This window comes from Pelophylax lessonae (assembly GCF_965119305.1).
Source record: "Pelophylax lessonae genome assembly, chromosome: 4".
In the NCBI taxonomy this organism is placed as follows: Eukaryota; Metazoa; Chordata; class Amphibia; order Anura; family Ranidae; genus Pelophylax; species Pelophylax lessonae.
Window position 1 is genome coordinate 493,277,704 of NC_138771.1, and position 20,336 is coordinate 493,298,039.

A 20,336-nucleotide genomic window follows, 5' to 3' on the forward strand; every position below is an offset into this window, starting at 1 on the left:
TCATCACCTGTGCGATTTTTATTTTTTGCGCTATAAACAAGAAAAGAGCGACAATTCTGAAATAAAAAACAATATTTTTCACTTTCTGCTATATAACATTTAGAATAAAAAAAAATGTAAAAATCACTTTTTTTTCATAATTTTAGGCTAATTTGTATTCTGCTGTATATTTTTGGTATAAAAAATCTCAATAAGCATATTTTGATTGGTTTGCGCAAAAGTTATCGTGTCTACAAACTAGGGGAAAGATTTATGCCATTTTTATTTATTTATTTATTTTTTACTAGTAATCTGCGATTTTTAGCAGGACTGTGACATTGCGGCGGACAGATCGGACACCTAACTGACATTTTTTACACTTTTGGGGGGGGACCAGTGACATTACTACAGTAATTAGTGTCAACAATATGCACTGTTACTGAAGTAATGGCACTAGCAGGGAAGGGGTTAACCCAGGAGCGATCAAAGGGTTAAATGTGAGCCTAGGGGGTGGTTTTTAACTGTGGGAGGGATGGGATTGTGAAATCAATACAGAGACCTGTGATCCTAAATAGGAGGAACACAGGAGCTCTGTATTGATTCCTGAGAGAACAACGGTCTGCTGTGTTTACAACAACAGACCGTTGTTCTCATTCCACTGGGAGCGATCGTGGGTGCCTGCCTACAATCCCGCTGGTGAATAGGGCGCGTGCCCTTTGGATCGCTCCCGTGAACTGCCATACAGGTACGGCGATTCGCGGGAACCTGCCGCCGTATATCGACATCGGCTGGTAGGCAAGTGGTTAAAGTGGTTGAAAACCTCAGACATGAAATCTGAACAAAGCATATCCTTCTATAGTGTGAACTTATCTCAATTAAGAGCACTAAAGCCCGTACACACGTACCGATTGTCGGCCGTAAATATTCGGCCGACGACCGATCGGCCGATTGTAGGCTTGTTAGTATGATGCTTCGGACAGCCGACAGCGCATTTTCGGCCGAACAGAATCTGTCGTGCAAGCATTAAAATTTTTGTTGGCCTACACCAGAACGGCCGATTGTTCGCCAGTCAGTACAGATTTCGGCCGACAGACAGCAGATTAGCAAGACTGGGCATGCTCAGAGAAGAAAAAAGACACGGAAAGTTAACCATCACATGACATCACTTCTGCAGTCGGCTGTTGTTGGCCGACAAAATTCGTGTGCAGTCTTTTGCAGTTTTCAACAGACACGACAGCCCTGGACAAAAGACGGCCGATCGTTCGGCCGAAGATCAATACGTGTGTACGAGGCTTAAGTGTCATTCCTGTCTGCTGCTTCATTCCTCTGCTATCAGCATGAATCACTTGTGACAAGTTTTCCTGACACCAAGAGAAAAATGGTGACAGGGGAGGGATCTCTACCTGATTGACGGCTTCAGTTCTGTCCCTGTGTGCTGTGTGAAGGGGGGGGGGGGGGTGTCCTTTCCCTCCAATCAGCTCTTCTTCCTTTTTTTCTGACAGCTCAGACAAGCTTTAAAAATTCCACACTTTGAATGGATGTAGGGAAGAGAAAACTGTATATAAACAGATACAATTTACACTATATTACCAAAAGTATTGGGACGCCTGCCTTTACACACACATGGACTTTAATGGCATCCCAGTCTTAGTCCGTAGGGTTCAATATTGAGTTGGCCCATCCATTGCAGCTATAACAGCTTCAACTCTTCTGGGAAGGCTGTCCACAAGGTTTAGGAGTGTGTCTATGGGAATGTTTGACCATTCTTCCAGAAGCGCATTTGTGAGGTCAAGCACTGATGTTGGAGAGGCCTGGCTCGCAGTCTCCGCTCTAATTTATCCCAAAGGTGTTCTATCAGGTTGAGGTCAGGACTCTGTGCAGGCCAGTCAAATTCCTCCACCCCCAAACTCGCTCATCCATGTCTTTATGAACCTTGCATTGTGCACTAGTCCAAATCATTTGATGGAGGGGGGATTATGGTGTGGGGTTGTTTTTCAGGGGTTGTGCTCAGTGCTGCATTTTGGCCTAGGTCGACAAGGCCCAGGCCTAGGGGGCGGCACTTTGCAGGGAGGTAGCTAAATAGCCACCCTCGCCTCAATCTGAGACTCCATTAGCCACTGGTTGCTAGAGCTGACTGGCCTCTAGCAATTAGTGATGTCACACCTTCTCCCACCCCCATCTCTCTCTCCCCCACCTCCTCTCTCCTTCTTTCTCTCTTTCACCTCTCACTAACTCTATTCCCCCTCTCTCTCTCTCTTCCACTCCCTCTCTCTCACCCCTGTTCCCTCTCTCTCACCCCCCTCTCTCTCTTTCTCACCCCCACTCTCTCTTTCTCACCCCCCTCTCCCTCTATTCCCCCCCTCTCTTCCACTCCCTCTCTCTCTCACCCCTGTTCCCTCTCTCTCATCCCCCTCTCTCTCACCCCCCTCTCCCTCTCTATTCCCCCTCGTCACCCCCCCTCTCTCTCACCCCCTCCTCTCTCTCTCTCATCCCCCTCCTCTCTCTCTCCCCCCTCTCTCATCCCCCTCTCTGTCTCACCCTCCCCCTCTCTCTCATCCCCCTTTTTCTCTCTCATCCCCCTTTTTCTCTCTCATCCCCCCTCTCTCTCCGAACACCTCGTCTCTCTCTCCAAACACCCTCTCTCTCTCTCCCCCAACACCCCCTCTCTCTCTCCCAACACCCTCTCTCTCTCTCCCCCAACACCCTCTCTCTCTCCCACCACATTCTCCCTCTCTTATACCCCTCACCCTCCCTTACCCACCCCCTCTCTCTCTCCAACTCCCTCTCACCCCCCCCCCTCTCGTGAGATCTGTTGGGACTTGTAGTCCTTCAATTTTGGAGGGAGTCACATCCGTTAAACAGGAAGGGGTGGAGGCAAATTTACATAGAAGGGGGAGGGGGCCGCCCAATTTTAGTCTTGCCTAGGGCAGCTCAAAACCAAAATACACCACTGGCTGTGCTAAGCCCCTTAGTTCCAGTGAGGGGGACTCTTAAGGCGTCAGCAAACCAAGACATTTTGGACAAATTCATGCTCCCAACTTTGATTGGGTTATCCATCTGCAATTGAAATTACCTTCTGTTTATTTGCACAGTGACTTAGTGCTTAGTGCATCTGCTTTGCAGCACTAAGGTCCCTGGTTTAATCCCATTCAGGGGTTTGCATGTTATTCCTGTGTTTGTGTGGGTTTCCATCAGGTACTCCAGTTTCCTCCCAAACTCCAAAGACATTATTCATAGCTAATTGGCCTTAGTACAAATAATACTTTAAATTAATGTTTAAAATGAGTGGGAAAATTGCTGCACTAAAGGAGTTCCAGATTTTATATTAAAGAGAAAGAGGACTGCTTGGTCCCCCTGGAACATTGGCAAGAGTCCTTGGAATGTCATCCCTTTCAACTGCCTGCAATATAGAGAACCAGAACTGGACAACTTTTTCTCTATTACCTCCTCTCTATTTATCTCTTGCTAGTCTCTATTTCTTCTTTGTGTTATAATGTTAGGCTCCATGTACACGGGACGTTAGAAAAAACGTCCTGCAAAGCTATTTCTGACGCCGGGAAAAAGCAGCTGTTAAACGTGCTTTCAGTAGCTTTTTCCATTTGCGTTATTGCACGTTTGGCCACGTTGCTTTTAGCAGCGTTTTTCTGCCTCCATTCAAAATCAATGGCTCCCTATGGGAGCCTATTGATTTGAATGGAAGGCGCACCGCAAGTCAGATCAGGATGATCCGACTTGCGGCGCGACCTGCACTGTGAGAATCTTAAGGGGGAACTCCACCCAAAAATGGGAAAAAAATTGCGTGGGGTTCCCCCCAGGCCCTTCGGGTCCGGTATGGAATTTGAGGGTAGCCCCATGCCGAAAAAACTGCGTGGGGTCCCCCCCAAAATCCATACCAGACCCTTATCCGAGCATGCAGCCCGGCAGGCCAGGAAAGGGGAGGGGACGAGCGAGCGGCCCCACCCCCCCTGGACCACACCAGGCCACATGCCCTCAACATGGGGGGGTGTTGGTGCTTTGGGGCAGGGGGAGCTCTGCACCCCCCACCTCAAAGCACCCTGCCCCCATGTTGATGAGGACAAGGGCCTCATCCCCACAACCCTGGCCGGTGGTTGTGGGGGTCTGCGGGCAGGGGGCTGATCGGAATCTGGAAGCCCCCTTTAACAAGGGGGCCCCCCAGATCCCGGACCCCCTCCCTGTGTGAATGGGTATTGGGGTACACTGTACCCCTACCCATTCACCCCATAAAATATAGTGTATGTAAATAATGACAGGAGACGTTTTGGAAAGTTTATTAAAAATCTTCATCCGGCTCTTCGGGGTCTTCTCCTCTCCGGGGGTCTTCTGCTGTCCGCCCTTCTGCTGTCCTCTCTTCTTGTCTTCTCCTCTCCGGGGGTCTTCTGCTGTCTTCTCTCCGTGGGGTCTTCTGCTCTTTTGCTGTCCGCCCTTCTGCTGTCCTCTCCTCTCCGGGGGTCTTCTGCTGTCTTCTCTCCGTGGGGTCTCCTGCTCTTTTGCTGTCCGCCCTTCTGATGTCCGCCCTTCTGATGTCCGCCCTTCTGATGTCCGCCCTTCTTGTCTTCTCCTCTCCGGTCTTCTGCTCTTGTGCTGTCGGCTGTCGGCTCTCCTTCTTCCTCCGGTCCTCCTCCGACGACGTCTCCAGCGATTATGCCGGCCTCTGGTCTCTGCAGCTTATTATATAGCCATTAGGGGCGTGGCCGCCAGATGACATCATCGGGAGACCACGCCCCTCGTGTCACATGTGACGTCACATGTGACACAAGGGGCGTGGTCTCCCGATGACGTCATCTGGCGGCCACGCCCCTAATGGCTATATAATAAGCTGCAGAGACCAGAGGCCGGCATAATCGCTGGAGACGTCGTCGGAGGAGGACCGGAGGAAGAAGGAGAGCCGACAGCCGACAGCACAAGAGCAGAAGACCGGAGAGGAGAAGACAAGAAGAGAGGACATCAGAAGGGCGGACAGCAAAAGAGCAGAAGACCCCACGGAGAGAAGACAGCAGAAGACCCCCGGAGAGGAGAAGACAAGAAGAGAGGACAGCAGAAGGGCGGACAGCAAAAGAGCAGAAGACCCCCGGAGAGGAGAAGACCCCGAAGAGCCGGATGAAGATTTTTAATAAACTTTCCAAAACGTCTCCTGTCATTATTTACATACACTATATTTTATGGGGTGAATGGGTAGGGGTACAGTGTACCCCAATACCCATTCACACAGGGAGGGGGTCCGGGATCTGGGGGGCCCCCTTGTTAAAGGGGGCTTCCAGATTCCGATCAGCCCCCTGCCCGCAGACCCCCACAACCACCGGCCAGGGTTGTGGGGATGAGGCCCTTGTCCTCATCAACATGGGGGCAGGGTGCTTTGAGGTGGGGGGTGCAGAGCTCCCCCTGCCCCAAAGCACCAACACCCCCCCATGTTGAGGGCATGTGGCCTGGTGTGGTCCAGGGGGGGTGGGGCCGCTCGCTCGTCCCCTCCCCTTTCCTGGCCTGCCGGGCTGCATGCTCGGATAAGGGTCTGGTATGGATTTTGGGGGGGACCCCACGCAGTTTTTTCGGCGTGGGGCTACCCTCAAATTCCATACCGGACCCGAAGGGCCTGGTTTGGAACCTGGGGGGAACCCCACGCAATTTTTTTCCCATTTTTGGGTGGAGTTCCCCCTTAAGATTCTCACAGTGCAGGTCGCGCCGCAAGTCGGATCATCCTGATCTGACTTGCGGTGCGCCTTCCATTCAAATCAATAGGCTCCCATAGGGAGCCATTGATTTTGAATGGAGGCAGAAAAACGCTGCTAAAAGCAACGTGGCCAAACGTGCAATAACGCAAATGGAAAAAGCTACTGAAAGCACGTTTAACAGCTGCTTTTTCCCGGCGTCAGAAATAGCTTTGCAGGACGTTTTTTCTAACGTCCCGTGTACATGGAGCCTTAGAAAACAATCCCTGAAACCTCATTGCTTGTTATGTACTGTACAGATATACTGTATAGTTCTTTGGTGGTGTGAATTTATGTCAACAAGTGGTACTTTGGTTCCCTCTGCTGTTCATCTTCTGCACTGCAGTTGGTTGCATAAAGCACAGTACTTGTACCTCCTTATATTTCTAAGCAGTGCAATGTGAATCCTTCACAGATCTATTAGTAATAATTACACTTTTTTCCCACAAGGGTTTATTACATACTTGTATTAGACAATTGTTTATTCATACACTCCACATAGACACAGTCTAAAAAACAAAAAAAAAAAAATCAGAATGATGTTTTATAAGATCAGTCACCTAAACCCTTCCTTTTTGTTTGTCTCTCTTATCTAGGGATGAAATTTGGGTCGAACATGAGTTCAACCAAAATTCAGCGTGTATGCTGGCTTTGACTAGTTCACTTTCCTGAAGGCTGTAATGTAAACAAATAACTGGGGATCCTGGGCATTGTCACCTTGGAATGTCACCCAGGATCCCCTGCGCAGTGTTTACATTTCTCAGTACAGGGAATTTGTCATTTGCAATGGGAGTGTGGTGGGGGAACATTGTTGGACAGTGGGTCTGGGTGGATAAAAAGAAAAACCTCATCAGGCGCCTTGTCTTCCTGATTGTTTAGGATTTACAGGACATTACCAGGCACGTTTTTTTCTGTATTGTAATTATCTTTTCATGGTGTCTGTTTATTAACTCCTGTGTCTGTTTTACTGTACCCCTGTTCTCAATACCCTGGGGGGAATATCTCTCATATTGTGTACAGCTTGTATAACAGTGTAAATTTGCTGTCCCCTCAAAATAACTCAACACACCGCCATTAATGTCTAAACCGCTGGCAACAAAAGTGAGTACACCCCTAAGTGACAATGTCCAAATTGGGCCCAAAGTGCCAATATTTTGTGTGGCCACCAATATTTTCCAGCACTGCCTTAACCCTCTTGGGCATGGAGTTCACCAGAGCTTCACAGGTTGCCACTGGAGTCCTTTTTTGTTCCTCCATGACGTCATGGAGCTGGTGGATTTTAGAGAGCTTGCGCTCCTACACCTTCTGTTTGAGGATGTCCCACAGATGCTCAATAGGGTTTAGGTCTGGAGACATGCTTGGCCAGTCCATCACCTTTACCCTCAGCTTCTTTAGCAAGGCAGTGGTCGTCTTGGAGGTGTGTTTGGGTCGTTATGTTGGAATACTGCCCTGCAGCCCAGTCTCCGAAGGGAGGGGATCATGCTCTGCTTCAGTATGTCACAGTACATGATGGCATTCAAGGTTCCCTCAATGAACTGTAGCTCCTCAGTGCCGGCAGCACTCATGCAGCCCCAGACCATGACACTCCCACCACCATGCTTGACTGTAGGCAAGACACACTTGTCTTTGTACTTCTTAGCTGGTTGCCACTACACACGCTTGACACCATCTGAACCAAATAAGTTTATTTTGATCTCATCAGATCACATGACATGGTTCCAGTAATCCAATTCCTTAGTCTACTAGGCGTTGGGGGACCGATGCTGCATCCATCTGGGTAATAATAAATGTGCAAAAACCCCAAGCCCCATACTTCTTTTAATTTTCATTTAACGTGGTATTGTATAAGACATGGGGTAATTTATATAATTTTTTTTTTTTAAAGGAGAAGTAGACATTTTAAAAAATGCCATGAGGCGAGCAGCTAAGAGGCTGGGCCAGGCGCTCCCCGCCCCCTCCATAGCCCAGCACTCCAATGAGCAGGGTGGGGGCAGAGTGGAGAGCTGTGATTGACAGTCAGCAACTCTCTGGTCAGGAAGCTGTCAGAACCGATCACTCGCTTGTCAGTTTAGAGGCGCTGGGGGAGAGATGCAGCATCAACCTAGGTAAGCATAAACCTAAAAAAAAAAAAAAAAAAAAAAAGAAACCCCATACATCTCTTTTACTAATTATTATTCAGCCATGCAGCAAGCAAGCTTTGTTGCTTCTTCACCTATTAGGGATGCCTTGTTTATGGAGGTAAAGTTGAGATTTCTGAAGAGAAGGATGCTGTTGCTTGCTGTGGTTAGGCAAAGATACGGAGGGCAAAAGTCTCTGGATAGAATGGAGAGGGATTAGAACCTCATGTCAGATTTTATTTTTATCTGTGCCCCTCTCTATTTGTCCGCTTCACCAATATGATTGAAAGTAAAAGTAAAGAAAACCCCAAAATTCTAGGTTGTCCTCAGAAAGTTAAAAGAGGGGAAATCTTCCAATAGGGATACTAGTTCTGGTGACCTGGCCACCCCCAAGGAATTCCCTTACTTTGCAGGAATGTCCTCTCACTTCCTGTTTGGCTACGAGACAGGAAGTGAAGGGAAATCTGCCAAAAGGGACACAGATGCCAAAAAAAAAAAAAAATCTGGCAGGGGTTATAACCTTCCCTCGCTCGATCCAAAGTGAAAAAAAAAAAATGGGATTTTTGACTTACCGTAAAATCCATTTCTCTGATGTTCATTGATGGACACGGCTCCTGATATTCATAACCATTGGGTTATACTGTCCCATACAGGAGTAGGACACTAGGCAGAAAAAAATTCTGGCTACACCTATGGGCAGTCCCAGGGAAGTATACTCCCTCTCTCTGCTATAGCCACTCAGTTTTGTAACAAGCAGTGTCAGGAGAATAATAACTCCACAGAAGGGTGGGTGCTGTGTCCATCAATGAACGAAAGAGAATTTTTTTTTTTTTACTTACCGTAAAATCCATTTCTCTGATGAAACAGCTCCTGTTATTCATAACCATTGGGACGTCCCAAAGCAGTGTTAAACATGAGGGGTGGGAACAACCAGAAAATTCTCAAGGTTAAACAGTAGCCAACCAGGCAACAGGAGCTCAACCAAACAACTGGAGCCCACCTGAAAAAAAACAATACTCTCACAAAAAAAAGAGGATCAGCTCCTCTTAAACAGAAGCCTGCAAACCTTGAGGCCAAAAGGAAGCATCTGCAGATGCCAACATATCCACTTTATAAAACTTTGTAAAAAGTGTGCACCGACAAGCAGGTGGCCAATTTGCAAACCTGCATCACTGACGCCTGATGACGGAAGGCCCAGTAGGCACTAAGCATCCTAGTAGAATGCACCTTGACAGGGAAAGGAGGAACCTGATCCCTGACGGAATAGGCCTGAACCACCGTCTGTCTGATCCATCTGGAAATGGTCGCAGAGAAAGTGGACAACCCTTTTTTAGGTCCGTCCGTGAGCACAAATAGAGAGTCTCTGACTTCCTGAAAAACTCCAGCAAATTCCTTTGGATGTTTAGGCCTGGGACACAAGGTAGGTAACGCAATGTCTTCATTCAAATGAAAATCAGAGACGACCTTTGGAAGGAACGATGGACAGGGGTGAAGAACCACCTTATCCCTGTGAACGCCGCCAGTTCCAACACCCTGCGCTCAGAGGTGATAGCCACCAAAAAGGCCACTTTCTGGGACAGCGTAAGCAGGGGAATTGCCCGAATAATTTCATAGGGAGGCTTCTGTAGCTGAAAGCACCAAACAGAACCGCCTCTAAAAGGTAGACACCTTTAGGCCCAACACCCGCATGCAAGTTTCGAGGGACGACCATTTGTTGGACAGCAGGAGGCGAATTGCAGCCTACAATTTCTGGAGTTTGTCCAGAGGAAGGAGCACTCTGGCAAAGGAAGACTCCGCTCGCAGAAGGAGATTTTCCAAGTAGCCCAGTACCGCGATCCCCCGTTGGCGTAGCAAAGCTAGCACCAGGGCTAACACTTTTGTGAAGACCCCAGGAGCAGAGAAGAGACCAAACTGATAATGCTCCTCTCCCACAGCAAAGCAAAGAAAACGCTGCTGACTGTTACATATTGGAATGTGAAGGTAGGCATCCTTGATATCGATAGAGGAGAGGAAATTTCCCTAACAGGGATGCCACCACCGTTCAAATGGATTCCATCTGAACTTCTGTACCCGCACAATGCAGTTGAGCGCCTTGAGGTCCATGATTGGACGCACTTTGCCTTCCTTCCTGGGGACTGTGAAAAGGTTTGAGTAAAAACCCTGAAAACATTCCGAAGTCGGAACCGGGCCAATCACCCCTTTGAAGGAACAGGTCTTGTACCGCCCCACACAGACCCCGTTAGCGGTCTGGGGACAGGCGCAAGTTGGAAGGAAAAAACCTTACCGGGGGAGAAGGGCGAAACTCGATCTTGTAGCCGGACCAAATTACTTTGTGGACCCACTTGTCTTGCATCAGGGAAGTCCTCAGATCCGGGAAACCAGCGAAGATGTCCCCCCTACCCTGATACGGGTGAGGGTGCACCTTCATGCGGAAGGAGCTTTGTCCTTTGGTCTGGAGAAGCCTGATCTTGGCTTGCCAGACCAGGTTAGTTTTGATCCTCCTGGAGAGGCCCTGAAAGGCTTCAAGCCCTTGTAAGTTGACCCTGAGGGATTAAAAAACGTCTTATGAGCTGAGAAGGAAGGCCCACGTGTGCGACGAGGTTCCTTGCCCTTAGTAGCCTGCGGAAGAAAAGTACTTTTCCCCCCAAGAAACCTTTAATGAGGTCATCCTGCATAGCTCCAAACAAGCGATCTCCTTGGAAAGGAGGATCAGTCAAGGCCTTTTTTTTTTTTCTTTTTTAAGTCTGATCCGCAGACCAAAGCTTGAGCCAAAAGACATGCCGAAGGACCACTGCCAAAACAGAGAGGCAAGCCATCAGGGGAGCCGCATCCAAAGAGGCATCACAGATAAACTGCAGTCAGGCAGGGGGGAGCTGTTCCCCCTCCAGGTCATGGCATAAGAGCTTAGTCCACTTTGTCAGAGTTTGCGACACTAGGGCAATGGTGAATACCAGCCTTCCAGTCAGCCAGATCCTTAAAAGTCAGGCACTCTTCAACCGGAATCCTGGTTGCCTTGTTTAATCTGGAAAGCGGAGGGTCCACCACCGGTGGCCTAGTCCACTTCTTAGGAAGCGACTCTTCATAGGGGTAATGTCTAGTAAAGCGCTTAGGAACCTCACGGGGACACTTTAGTCGTCTCCACTTTTTAGCGCCAATTCTGTCAAAATAAGCAGGGAAAGGAAAAACACATTTGCAGCTCTGGATGGCTTGTGAGTGCCAAAGGGTACCTGCGCCTCCGTCGCAGATTCAGCTGCGTCCTCCATCTTTAGGGTCTCACTCACACATACAATCAGTGCATTCACCAGCGCATTTACATGCGTGGTCGCAAACATGGAGGAATCATCCTCACTATCAGAGAATTCCAGGCGCGTGGTTGCAGACCCAGCAGGGTGACTCATGTCCGCGGCGGCTGAACCAGATTCAGGATCTGATGAGACAGATGAGGCAGGGGAAGGTGAGGGGCGCTTTTTGCTAGCCCATCGCCTGAAAGCCACCTTCACACAGGACACAAGGGACTCCAGGACCACCGCCAGTGCATGGATGGATGGTTGGGACTTGGAGGGACCCACAGCTTCAGAGGGGATCAGGTGGGGACATGTGCTCCAAAGATTCCATGAGTCACCAGGGGGACCCCAAAAAAAAGGTGTAAAACACTGCTAAGGGACAGCCCCCACCTCACTGGCAGCACCACCCAGTCACCAAAGCACAAAGCACCAAGCAATCCTCAGCAGAGAGGGAGAGGACCCAACCAGTCCCACCACCTGCAGAAACAAACGCCTACAGCCACCAGGATAATGCACTACACATGCGGCGATCAGGCAGTAAAACAATCCAGGAGTCAGTACCAGGGCATGAAGAGGGGCTCCCATCGCCGAAATCGCCACCCACAGGGCTCCACTGTCATGGCCCCCGCCATTTTCAATGGTAAACCACAGCAAAATGGCCGACGGACTACACAAACATGGCCGCCGTGTATAGAAATGCACAGGCTACAACAAAATGGCAACACCACAAGGCATACAGGGACCCAGGAGGGAGACCAGTCCTCAAGAACAGATCCAAGCAGGATGGGGGCCCTTGCAGGCACCCCCACCAGGTACAACTCCCCTCCCCCACACAATCGATCATCTGGTTGCCGGTGGTGCACCCCCCAACCCCTACCACTAGTAAACGCCCTGCCCCCAACCCAGAAACAGTGGTCAGACCACCCAAACAGCCACAGCCTATATGGAGGGGAGGGGGGGCAGGTGAGGGACTTGGCAGGGGGGGTGCCTGCAGGAACGAGGGGAACCCAGAGGGCCCATGTCCACCCCAAAACCCTCCAGGGGGAAAGGGGGGACAGCTACTCAGCATACTAGTAACCAGGCGGGCACCACTCCAGAGAGATCCCCTCTTCATCAAAATGGGGGGGGGGGCTGTCGGCCAGGAGGAATGCTGCGACTTGGGCTGAGATGCGGTTATATGTGACCTCACGAGGAGTTTAAGTCGCAGGCCAGCCCCTGTCCAGTGGGGCTGTCACAGCCAACCTAGATCATCCAGCCCAGTCCGGCAGTTGATTGTAGATCTCACAGGAAAAATCCAGGAGAAAAAGATTTCTATATAAAAAAGGAAAAAAAAAATTGTCTTACTCCTGACTAGGCAGAAAAAGTGCCTATAGCAGAGAGAGAGTATATACCCTGGGACTGCCCATAGGTGTGGCCAGAATTTATTTCTGCCTAGTGTCCTACTCCTGTAGGGGGCAGTATAACCCAATGGTTATGAATTCCAGGAGCTGTGTCCATCAATGAATGAAGGAGAAAAAAAATGTTTTGTTGATAGTTCTACTTGAACTAAAATTTGAGGTAGAAACTCCATTGATGAAGAGTCTTACAGTCCTCAAGGAGGTCTCTTCATTTGACTATAGTAGTAGCTGCCAAGCCAGCAAATGTTTTACAAAAGTGGATGGATGTTTTATAACAAAGTTTTTTTTCAAAATTTCTGGTGTTTTTTATTTTTATTTAATTTGGATAGAAAAAAAAAAAAAAAACCCCAGTTAGGATAAAATACCACCAAAAGAAAGCTCCATTTGTGTGATAAAAATGATATAAATGTAATTTGCCTACAGTGTTGCATGACCGTGCAATTGCCTGTTAAAATAGAGCAGTGCTGGATAGCAAAAAAAAAGGGGCCTGGTCATTAAGGGGGTAAAACCTTCCAGAGGTCAAGTGGTTAATATGGAAATGGATGCTTATAATAAAACAATTGTTTTTTTTTCCTTAGATCCCAGTGCTAGTACACTGTAAATGTCTCTTACACATGTTTTCAGACACCCTCATACATGCCTGTCAGTAGAAGGCAATCTCTTTAATACTCGTCTTTGTTCGAAGTCAAACATCCCAACCCACTGCCGCCCCTCCTCTTCGACAAACTATAATAAGCTGTGCATAAACAAATGTTGCCAAGGGTGTCACAAGCTTTGCAAAGCTGTATGAATGAGCTGCAGAGCCAAACCCTGACCATATGATCTTTTTATGACTATTTCCTCGAGTGGAACAATGACAGTAACAATCTGGTGTGCACTAAATGTATTTTACATGGACCATGTAATTCAAAATGGATCGGCAGAAAGTGACGTTTTTCAGTTTGCCCACATTATAAAAGTGTCATTTTCCTGTAGTGATGTCACTGTTTACATGATTGACTGCATTTTTATATTAGTGATTTGAGACACAAAGTACCTGCCCAATTAACCACTTAAGCCCCGGAGGATTTGGTTGCTCAAAGACCAGGCCATATTTTGCGATTCGGCACTGCGTGACTTTAACGGACAATTACGTGGTCGTGCAACGCTGTACCCAAATTAAATTGGTGTCCTTTTTTTCCCACAAACAGAGCTTTCTTTTGGTGGTATTTGATCACCTGTTCGATTTTTATTTTTTGTGCTATAAAACAAAAAAAGAGCGACAATTTTGAAAAAATAACAATATTTTTCACATTTTTTTAACCGCTTGCCGACCGCCGCACAACGATTTACGTTGGCAGTCAGCCCCTCACAGGCAAAGCGACGTAGTGCTACGTCACTAGCCTGTGAGGGTCTAGGGAGCGAGCGCGCAGCGCCAGAGGCGCGCTCCCGCGCAGTCATGGACCCCCCCCGTGCGTGTGCCCGCACTCGCGATCTTCCGTTACACCGGAAGACAGGCAGGCGGCTAATGTAAACAAAGCCGCCTGTCATTCTTCCCTGTGTAAGGATGGAGATCAAACGGTTCTGCTATGTAGGACCATTGATCTCTGTTCTTACACTAGTAGCCACAGCCAATCACAGTTAGAAACACGCCCCTAGGGACACACTTAACCCCTCCCTCTCCAATAAAGTTAACTCCTTCACTGCCAGTGTCATTTTTACAGTAACAGTGCATATGTATAGCACTGATTACTGCAGTAATGTCACTGGTAACCCCAAAAGTGTCAAAAATGTCAGTCCGATCTGTCCGCCGCAATGTCGCAGTCCCGCACAGAAAAAAAAAAAATATCGCAGATCGCCGCCATTACTCGTTAAAAAAACAAAAAATGACAAAAATCTTTCCCTTAGTTAGTAAACGCAATAACTTTTGCGCAAACCAATCAAAATACGCTTTTTGCAATTTTTTTTTTACCAAACATAGGTAGCATAAAACAAATTGGCCTAAAATGTTAAAAAAATTTAGATTTTTACATTTTTTTTTTTTTGGAAAAAAATGTGAAAAATATTGTTATTTTTGCAAAATTTACGCTCTTTTTTTGTTTATAGCGCATGATCAAAAAATCGCACAGGTGATCAAATACCACCAAAAGAAAGCTCTGATTGTGGGAAAAAAAAAGGACGTCAAATTCGTTTAGATACAGCGTCGCACGACCGCGTAATTGTCCATTAAAGTCACGCAGTGCAGAATCGCAAAATAGGCCCTGGTCAGAAGGGGGTAAAATCTTCTGGGGCTTAAGTGGTTAATTCTCAAAAAAAAAAAAAAATTAAAAAATCCAAATTTTTTAACATTTTAGGCCAATTTGTTTTCTGCTACATATTTTTGGTAAAAAAAAAAAAAAAAAAAAAAAAAAAAAAAAAAATCGCAATAAGCGTATTTTGATTGGTTTGCGCAAAAGTTATTGCGTTTACTAACTACGGGAAAGATTTATGTCATTTCTATTGTTTTAACTAGTAATGGTGGCGATCTGCGATTTTTTTTTGTGGGACTGCGACATTGCGGCGGACAGATCGGACCCCTGACATTTTTGACACTTTTGGGAGTACCAGTGACATTACTACAGTAATCAGTGCTATACATATGCATTGTTACTGTAAAAATGACACTGGCAGGGAATGGGTTAACTTTGTGATCAGTGGGTTAAATGTATCCCTAGGGGCGTGATTCTAACTGTGGGGGGGGGGGGCGTGGCTTGTGATGTAACCACAGAGACATACGATCCTACATAGCAGGATCGCATAGCCTCTGTGCTTACACCAGGGAGAATGACAGATGGCTGTGTTTACATCAGCCGTCTGTCCTTCTCCCTCTCCCGTGGAAGATCGCGAGTGGCCGGCAGACATCGGAGCCACCGGTCACACGCGCGGGGAAGGCAGGGAACGAGCGGGGGCGGGAGCGCGCCTTCGGCGGCGCGCGTTCACCCCCTACAGGCTCCTGGGCGTGCGACGTAGGTCTACGTCGCTTTGCCTAGGAGCAGCTGACTGCCGCAGTAAATAGTTGTGCAGCGGTCGGCAAGTGGTTGAGAGGGTTGCTGTTAAAGCAACATTGATGGTATTTGCTTTTCAAAGCCCAAGGCTGGGTTCACATACATGCGAACTGGACCGGTTTTACACTGCATCAAATTTGCAAAACATGTCAGTGTGACCGGCTTTCAATGGAGCCAGTTCACATGCGTCTGGGGTGGCTGCGGGGCAAATTTGAAAAGGGTCCTGTGAGTTTTTGGATCTGATTTAGGATCGAATTCAGGGAAGAATTTGCACCTGAAGCAGTGAACACAAACGTACAGGACACTGCACTGCAAACCACAGCCAGACCGATGTAAACCCAGCCTATAATGTACTTTTAGTGCTGTTACCTATCTTAAATCCCAGCCCCCAATACTCCCTCCCAATGTTGTACACACCTGAGCCTGATCCAGCAAGTGCACAGGCACTAAGCCACCTGTCAAAATTAACCACTTCTGGACTAGGATTTGCCACCTTAATGACCAGGCCATTGTTTTGTGATTCGGCATTGCATTACTTTAACAGAAAAGTGGTCGTGCGACACTGTACCCAAATAAAATTGATGTTCTTTTTTCCCCACAAATAGAGCTTTCTTTGGTGGTATTTGATCACCTGTGCGATTTTTATTTTTTGCGCTATAAACAAAAAGAGCAACAACTCTGGGGGAAAAAAAAAAAAAATATTATATATCACATTCTATAGAAAATTCCCCAAAAAAAAAAAAATCTAATTTTTTATTCTTTTAGGCTAATTTGTATTCTGCTACATATTTTTAGTTTTAAAAAAAAAAAAAATCGCAATAAGCGTATTTTTTATTGTTTTGCGCAAAAGTTATCTCATCTACAAACTAGGGGAAAGATCTATGTCATTTTTATTTTTTTTACTAGTAATGGCAGCGATCTGCAATTTTTAGCGGGACTGCGACATTGCGGAGGACAGATCGGACCCCTAACTGACATTTTTGACACTTTTTTGGGGGACCTGTGACATTACTACAGTAATCCGTGCTAAAAATATGCACTTTTACTGTTATAATGACACTGGCAGGGAAGGGGTTAACAGTGGGTGATCAAGGGGTTAAATGTAAGCCTAGGGGAGTGATTTTAACTGTGGGGCGGGGAGGGGCTTTTGAAATGATCACAGAGACCTGTGATCCTATATAGAAGGATCACAGGCACTCTGATCATTCTAGAGAGAAGAACGGTCAGCTGTGTTTACAATAGCTGACCGTTCTTCTTTCTCAGCGGGGAGCGATCGCGGGTGGCCGGCGGCAATCGGAGCCGCTGGCCCCTGTGCATCGGAGTCCCCGCTGTGGAGTGGGGGCGGCGCGCACTCGCCACTTAGCTGCAGGCGCGCGACCAACGTATACAGTAGCTACGTCGGTTCGCACAGGAGGGGCTACCTGCTGCAGTAACAGGTTAGAAACCAAGATCTCACTGGATTGGGGACTGCTGAATGGAAGCGGTGAGACCGCACTGGAGCTCAAAGACAGATTTTTAGGTGATAAAAAAACAGATCGTATTTGATAGATTACACAGTTGCTGTGCATTATGGAGTCATGTATTTATTATCCCAGACTTGTAGATCTGTTGAAAGGTCTTCTTTGAAGAACAGTTCTAGACAAACTGCTAAACCAACAACTAAAATATGTATATGTTCCCGCTTTTTACCTGTTGAAAAATTTAAGAAATTTTGTGCTGACAATCCTGTGATTCAGCACATTCAGGTAGCTGTCACATAGAAAGATGCATGAAAAACATGCCAAAAAAGAGCATAAAATGATAACCATAATTTTTTCATAATGAAAATACCTTTCGCTGCTATCTATGGAAGAAGCCCCATCGGTCAGCTATGTTTGGATTTTTGTTCACCCATAATTCAGCAGTAGAAAGCACTTCCTAATCAGAGTAAAATTTCCTTTATTAAAACTTTTTTCCAAGATGAAACAAAAAAAAAAAAAAAACGAAATAAACTGAACCTCTAGCAACCCAGCGTTCAGAGTCAAACAAGGGCTCCCGTGATAAATAAAATCACCATTAAAAAGGACAACTCCACATTCATGAGAAAAAAAATTGCATAATGCAGTGTATACAATTGCGACACAAATCAGACCGTAATTGAATATTAAAAATGACCTTTCCTTTTCAATCTGCAGCTCTGTAATTCTCTGTAAAATGCAATGAAATATAGCAACCAGGAGGCATTCTGTGCACTGATGGATTACAGAATGTCCCCCCGATATGCAATTTCCTGCTTGTGTGATTGGCTTACTGATTTTCCTAGAAGTCTGCACTAAGCTGCAAGTCAGATTTTGGGCATCCCCAGCAAGAACAAAATTTGTGGTGAGATAAGAGAAATCCCGCCTAAGGGGATGCAGACACTGCCACTTTCCTTATTAGAACCCGGCAAGTACAGCAGCTGCTTGATCAATATAAAATCACTCCAATTAGATTCACTTTCAACATGGACACAGACAGTTATTTCTTCAGAATAACAAAAGGTAGGAATCTGCAACAAAGTTTGTTAAAATCCCTGCAATGTACAGAGATCACCCAGAGGGGAATGTTTTTTTCCTCAACAAAAGTGGAGTTACTCTTCAGGCTGGGTTCACACTTCTGTATGGAGCGGCTCACAGGAGGGGGTCTGGTGCGTCCCTGTTCTCCTTCTCCGGGACGAATCAGGCCTGAATTTTTGGTTTGATTTGGACCTGAAAAAAAGGGACCAGAAGCAGTACAGGATTCTTCTGCAAACAGCTCCGTCCCAGGGCTGTGCGACATGCGAATTGGAGGCAGGGAAACCCACCTCCAAATCGCACTAGTGTGAACCCAGCCTTAAACTTATATCAGACTTTGTACTTCAGCTTTAAATATGAGGTCTAGAGGTTCATGAACTGGAGTCACTGACTGAAGTTTTGAACAAACAATAAAATGACCCTGACGAAGCGTGTGGAGCCATGATTTTTATCAGTCTTGCTGTATTGAAATTTATCTGTGGATTTCCCACAAACAGCACCATCTTTGGGTCATACAGGGTACTATAACTAGACTTGGGACATTTAATACACACTTTATGCAGTATTAGTTGCAATATAATTTAGCACTGCAGCCCACAGTCCTAGGCCGAACGCACACAGGATGTTTATTTCATTCTCCTAGAAGCATTTTGCAGAAAAAGTGTCTAAAGCTTCTACTGGTGTCAAGCCCTTGGGTGTTAATTCATTTAATTGTTCAGAATAAATAATTTATTCTGGCCATTAAAATTAATGAATGCTCAAGCACTAAAATGTGCCTTGCATTTAGGCAGGTTTAGCAGCTTTTAACAGTTTTTAGTAGCGTCAAGCATTTTTTCTGCCCAAACTTCGCTGCTCCTGGACGCACTGGCAGTGTTTTTTTTTTTGTCCTGCCACTAAACGCTGCTTAAAACCTATTTGTGTGCATGAACACATAAGCTAACACACAGGGGAGTTTCGAGGCAGGATAAAAAAATGCCAGACAGCCCTAGGAGCAGCTGTAAAAATGTCCAGTGTGCATGAGGCCTTATACATATGGTGACCAATATTTATTGTGTGTAACTTTTTACCTAGGTTTTTTGTTCTAGCCCAGGGATCGGGAACCTTATGGCTGAGAGAGCCATGAACACCACATATTTTCAAATGTAATTCCATGAGAGCCATACACTATATTTCAGGGGTCGGGAACCTTTATTTAATATTCATATTCATGGGCCGTAGCTATACAGTGAGTAGATGGAGCCGTGAGAAAGTGCCTGGAGTCCGGTCGGGAAGAGAGCAGAGCAGGCAGGTATGCAATGAGGCCGGAGTGGTGAAGCGCCTGCAAGTGATGGAGGTGAGTATAGGCCCTGAGAAAATGGCGGTCGGCCGCTGAAGGCTTCAGAAGTGGATGTGAGAGGCAGCTCCCACGGGTCCCCGGGTGTCAGAGGGGAAGGAGATCGTGTCAGAGGGGGAAACCGAGAGCGGATGGCAGGTCTCCTTACCGAGCGGTGATTGCCAAGGCCCTCAGATGCACAGCACACGAGCCAGCGGCGGTACCGCGAGTAGGCCGCGGGGTCCGTAGTGCGGCAATCCGGTCACCCAGAGACGAACTGAGGGTAGCGGTGGGTAGCCCACAAAGTGTACTGTCGATGGGTTCAGAAATCTCCTTGGCACCGGGCACAGCTACGCGGATGGCACTGGATTGAGTGGTAGAAGCGGCAGAGCTCTGGGACTACACGTCCAGCGCAGCTCACGTCCGGACACGCCCCACTTATTAAAGATTTGCCTGCGAGCCAAATGCAGCCATCAAAAGAGCCACATCTGGCTCGCGAGCCATAGGTTCCCTACCGCTGTTCTAGCCCATACCTTTGCAATATATCTAGCACTTTCCCTATAGATATATACCCAATTATGTGGTCTGTACTTATTGTATACAAGTGTGACCTGGGTCCCTCCAGCAAAGGGACAATTGGTGTTTTTTTTTTTTTAGCTGGTTAATTTAGTTTATATTTTATCGATAGATGGGGGTCGTTTGGGCTCATTTTTACATGTTTATGTGTGAAGTGTATATAACTATGCTCTCTTTCAAACATGTAATTTTTTTTTTTAACAAAGTTAACTAAATTGACTATTTTTCTGACCTAATATTTGAATGTATTCTCATCGGTGCAGATGCAGGTAATTTTAGTTGCATTATTGTGTTGTTTGTCCCCTTTTTTCTAATTTTTCTTTTTACACGATTTGGTGGTGCAGGTTTTTTTTTATTGTACAAATTAAATTTCCTGCATCTGCACTAATCTATA

At 46.7% G+C, this 20,336-nt stretch overlaps 1 long non-coding RNA gene across 1 annotated transcript in view; it reads left to right on the forward strand.

Annotated features, from left to right (window-relative positions):
* Positions 1-20,336, forward strand: part of LOC309554153 — a 476,173-nt gene that overhangs the window by 117,625 nt on the left and 338,212 nt on the right. The gene's annotated exons all lie outside the window — the stretch shown is intronic.